Source organism: Leopardus geoffroyi, chromosome C3, assembly GCF_018350155.1.
Source record: "Leopardus geoffroyi isolate Oge1 chromosome C3, O.geoffroyi_Oge1_pat1.0, whole genome shotgun sequence".
Taxonomy (NCBI): domain Eukaryota; kingdom Metazoa; phylum Chordata; class Mammalia; order Carnivora; family Felidae; genus Leopardus; species Leopardus geoffroyi.
This window is the reverse complement of record NC_059338.1, coordinates 128,925,849-128,931,189: the sequence shown is the minus strand read 5'-3', so window position 1 is coordinate 128,931,189 and position 5,341 is coordinate 128,925,849.

The following is a 5,341-nucleotide window of genomic DNA, read 5'->3' as shown; positions in this document are numbered from 1 at the left end:
CATCTGACTTCAGCTCAGGTCATGATCTTGCGGTTCCTGAACTCAAGCCCTGCATCGGGCTCTATGCTGACAGCTCAAAGCCTGGAGCCTGCTTCGGATTCTGTGTCTCCCTCTTTCTGTCTATGCTCCTCTCCCACTCATGTTCTGTCTCTCTCTCTGTCAAAAAAAAATTAATAAAAAGAAAAAAGAAAAATTATCAAGGAAACATAACTAAAAATATGAGAGATATATGAAAAAACTCAGATATCTCATCAACTTTTATAAGTTAAAAACATCACCTAGTACCATATAATTACTTTTAGATTAGATTAGAATACAAATTCATCTGTTTTTATTACATAATTCATTACATAATTCTTTAGTACATAAATCTTTACAAAGCAATCCGGTAAGTGACATTTATGCATTATCCAATATGTATATATTAAACCTCTACACTTTGGCAAAAATTTATAGACATTGGAGCTCTCAAGTTTCTAATGGAATTTTGAGGCAGAAAAACATTAAGCCATAATCATACAAATAATTAAAGATAACCAATGATTACTTTCTAGTCCAAGAACTAGATGTTCTGAGAGTTTCCTAGATGAATTTACTTCTAGATCAGGAAAGAGCTCTCAGTAAAAAACTTAAAGAAGACTGTAAGTAAAGCTCAGTGAACAAAACAGTTAGGGCCAAAACCTGAGGGTATGAAGGTGACAGGAAGCAGATGACAGGGTTCCTAATGGACCATGGTATTTTAGGTTTTAGTTTAACTATATCCGTGTGATTCACCAAATGGTTTTAAGTAGAGTGGAACATGATCCAATTTGATTTTTTGGAACAGATCCCTCTGCTAAATGGAAATGAGTCAAGTTGGAGCAGAAACGTCATCCTTAAAAGGAAGTAAGAAGAGATGTCTGGATTTTGGATTAGGATGAGAGTACCAAGTTTGGTACCAAATATATGCTACCAAATATATACTAATATATATGACTATCATTTGGAAGCAGACACAATAGAACTTCCAAACTTGATATTTGGTATGTCCGATGGTGTAGTTGCTTTGAAAAGAATGTTCATGTTCTTAACGGGGGTTAAACACACAATTGCCAGTAGGAGCCAAAAGAAATGAAAATTTGTGTCAAGGGGCACCTGGGTGGCACAGTCAGTTAAGCATCAGACTCCTGTTTTCAGCTCAACTCATGACCCCAGGGGATCCCAGAGGTATGGGATCAAACCCTGTGTCAGGCTCCCCACTGAGCATGGAGCCTGCCTGGGTTTCTCTCTCTCCCTCTCTCTCTCTGCCTCTCACCCACCACTAAAAATAAATAAATAAACATAAAAAAGGAAAGAAAATATGTGTCAAATAAGGACCTGTGAAGTTTTTTGACACAAAAGTATACACTGTCAATTAAAAAAAAAAAAAAAAAAAGGAAACTAGTCTGTTGTGAGAGACTGCAAATCAATTATTGCCAAGGCTTGAATCTGATTTCAAAGAGGCAGGAGGGAATTTGTGGGTGGGAGGTGGGGAATGATACCTTTGCATATCTATTTTGGTGATGGTCATATTTGTATGCTTAACATTTAAATGTGTGTATTTTACTGTATATAAAGTATATCTCAATAAAGTTCACAAAAACAAAATATACTAACTGTATTATTTAAAAACTACAGGGGCTCTGGGTATCTCAGTCAATTAAGCATCCCACTCTTAATTTCGATCCAGGTCATGATTTCAAAGTTCATGAGATTGAGCTCCATGCCTGGCTCTGTGCTGTCAGTGTGGAGCCTGCTTGGGAGTCTCTCTTTCCCTCTCTCTCTGTCCCTCCCCCACTTGTGCATTGCTCCCTCTCTCTCTCCTTCAAAATAAATAAACTTAAAAACATTTTTTTAATTACAAAAACAGCAAGAAATAAACATAATGCTGTAGAAAATAATATATAAATAAGAAAGTAAAAACATATAACTTAAGAAATAGAAAAATTATATAATTTGTAATAAATCCAGCTACTAGTGCTCTGAAGTGATAAATAAATTAGATGAAATTTTGATTAAAGAAAATGGAGCAAGTACAAAGAAATGTACAAGCCAACAACTTTTTTAAAATATTATTTTTAATGTTTATTTATTTTTGAGAGAGAGAGAGAGAGAGAGAGAGAGAGAGAGCACAAGCGGGAGAAAGGGCAGAGAGAGAAGGAGACATAGAATCCGAAGCAGGCTCCAGGCTCTGAGCTGTCAGCACAGAGCCCGACGTGGGGCTCAAACTCACAAGATGTGAGATCATGACCTCAGCAAAAGTTGGAGGCTTCACCGACTGAGCCACCCAGGTGCCCCACCAGCCAATAATTTTTATGAATACAACTGCAAAATGTCTAGACAAAATACTGGAAAATTAAATTTAGTGCTATAATGAAAGGATAACATAACATACTCAAGTGGGCTTTTTGTTCCAAAAATGAATTACTGGGTTAACATTTGAACATCAAGCCTTAATGGCAGAACTATCTCCACCGAATGTGCATCATAGTTTAACTTCTGCCAAAGTTGGCTTCCATCTTCCCTCTTGGATATGCACCCTTAAAGTCTTCCCTGCTGAGTATGCTACATGCTAACTTCAGAGTCTGATTCCTAGGTAACCCACCTAAAACAACCTATAGAATTCATTTATACTTATATGCTAATGTAGGTAACTGTAAAATGAAATTAATCAACCATATGGCTTACCATATCACCAAAAAAATTGGTGAAAATCAGATTTATGAAGCATCGATTACACTATCATCAGAAGTCAAATTTACAAAAAAATAACCTAATGAAAAGGGTTACACTGAAATGCTGAAAACTCTGAGGCATTTCTGAAAGTTTAATTTATCTTCAGATAAATTAAGGCACCGATTAAGGCAAGGATGTTGATGAAGTAGAGTTATACATGTATGGAAATAGACATGAAAATGAAACGGCTTGCCAGACCAGAGATTCCATTAGAAAAAGTTATTATACTTACAGATTTTGTAAAAGAGGAGTCCCAGATGACAAACTTCCAGCTTTGCCTTTTTCACAGGGTATTTATTTTTCTGCTAGGGTCTTCTTCTTCTCCTTCTTCTTCTTCTCTTCTTCTTTTTCCTCTCTTGGCATGTTCCCATGGGTCTTGTAAAATGTCATTAATATATCACCTTCACCCTTCTGTGAGCATGTTTAAAACTTTCTCAGGTAAAATGAAGGACTTCCTTACATGTTTTATTATTTGTTGTTTATACTGCTATTTTACCATTTATTTCAATGCTTTAATTATTGCTTATTGTCAGTTAGAATGAACCCCAGAAGAGCCGGTACCAGTTGGGTACATTTTGAATTACAAAGATTCAACAGAATTCCCAGCAATTAATAGGTGATCAATAGTGATGTCTAAATTAGACAAGAGAATAGTCACAACTATGAATTCTTGTTAGTAAAGCTGAAAAAGGAAATGAACTGAAGATAAAAATAGCATATTTACCTCTTATTCAATGGATTATTTTTAGATAATGGTAACTATTTCTACAAGACAGTTTATCATATTAATTTGTAAAAATAAAAATAGTAAAAAAACCATCAAATTATTTTTATCAGTGCAACATTATCATTTAATCCTTGTCTGTAGTATTTTGTGATCTTTTCTCAGATATGTTTTTTTAATCTTTTAAAATTTACATCCAAATTAGTTAGCATATAGTGCAAAAATGATTTCAGGAGTAGATTCCTTAGTGCCCCTTACCCATTTAGCCCATCCCCCCTCCCACAACCCCTCCAGTAACACTCAGTTTGTTCTCCCTATTTATGAGTCTCTTCTGTTTTGTCCCCTTCCCTGTTTTTATATTATTTTTGTTTCCCTTTCCTTATGTTCATCTGTTTTGTCCTTTAAAATACTCATATGAGTGAAGTCATATGATTTTTGTCTTTCTCTGACTGGCTAAAGTCAGTTAGCATAATATCCTCCAGTTCCACCCACGTAGTTGCAAATGGCAAGATTTCATTGTTTTTGATTGCTGAGTAATACTCCATTATATATATATATATATACCACATCTTCTTTATCCATTCGTCCATCGAGGGACACTTGGGCTCTTTCCATGCTTTGGATATTGTTGATAGTGCTGCTATAAACATGGGAGTGCATGTGTCCCTTTGAAACAGTACACCTGTATACCTTGGATAAATGCCTAGTAGTGCAATTGCTGGGTCATAGGGTAGTTCTATTTTTAGTTTTTTGAGGAAACTCCATACTGTTTTCCAGAGTGGCTGCACCAGCTTGCTTTCCCACCAACAATGCAAAAGAGATCCTCTTTCTCCGCATCCTCGCTAACATCTGTGGTTGCCTGAGTTGTTCATGTTAGCCATTCTGACAGGTGTGAGGTGGTATCTCATGGTGGTTTTCATTTGTATCTCCCTGATGATGAGTGATGTTGAGCATGTTTTCATGTGTCGGTTGGCCATCTGGGTGTCTTCTTTGGAGAAGTGTCTATTCATGTCTTTTGCCCATTGCTTCACTGGATTATTTGTTTTTTGGGTGTCGAGTTTGATAAGTTCTTTATTGATTTTGGATACTAACACTTTATATGATGTGTCATTTGCAGATATCTTCTCCCATCCTGTCAGTTGCTTTTAGTTTTGCTGATAGTTTCCTTCACTGTGCAGAAGCTTTTTATTTTGATGAGGTCCCAGGACTTCATTTTTGCTTTTGTTTCCCTTGCCTCCAGAGACGTGTTAAGTAAGAAGTTGCTGCGGCCAAGATCAAAGAAGTTTTTGCCTGCTTTCTCCTCAAGGATTTTGATGGCTTCCTGTCTTACAGTGAGGTCTTTCATCCATTTTGAGTTTATTTTTGTGTATGGTGTAAGAAAGTGATCCAGGTTCGTTCTTCTGCATGTCGCTGTCCAGTTTTCTCAGCACCACTTGCTGAAGAGACTGTCTTTATTCCATTGGATATTCTTTCCTGCTTTGTCAAAGATTAGTTGGCCATACATTTGTGGGTCCATTTCTGGGTTCTCTATTCTATTTCATTGATCTGAGTGTCTGTTCTTGTACCAGTACCATACTGTCATGATGATTACAGCTTTGTAGTATAGCTTGAAGTCTGGGATTATGATGCCTCCTGCTTTGGTTTTCTTTTTCAAGAATGCTTTGTCTATTCAGGGTCTCTTATGCTTCCATACAAATTTTAGGATTATTTGTTCTAGTTCTGTGAAGAATGCTGGTGTTACTTTGATAGGGATTGCACTGAATATGTAGATTGCTTTGGTTAATATCGACATTTTAACAATATTTGTTCTTCCTATCCAGGAGCATGGAATCTTTTTCCATTTCTTTGTGTCTTCTTCAATTT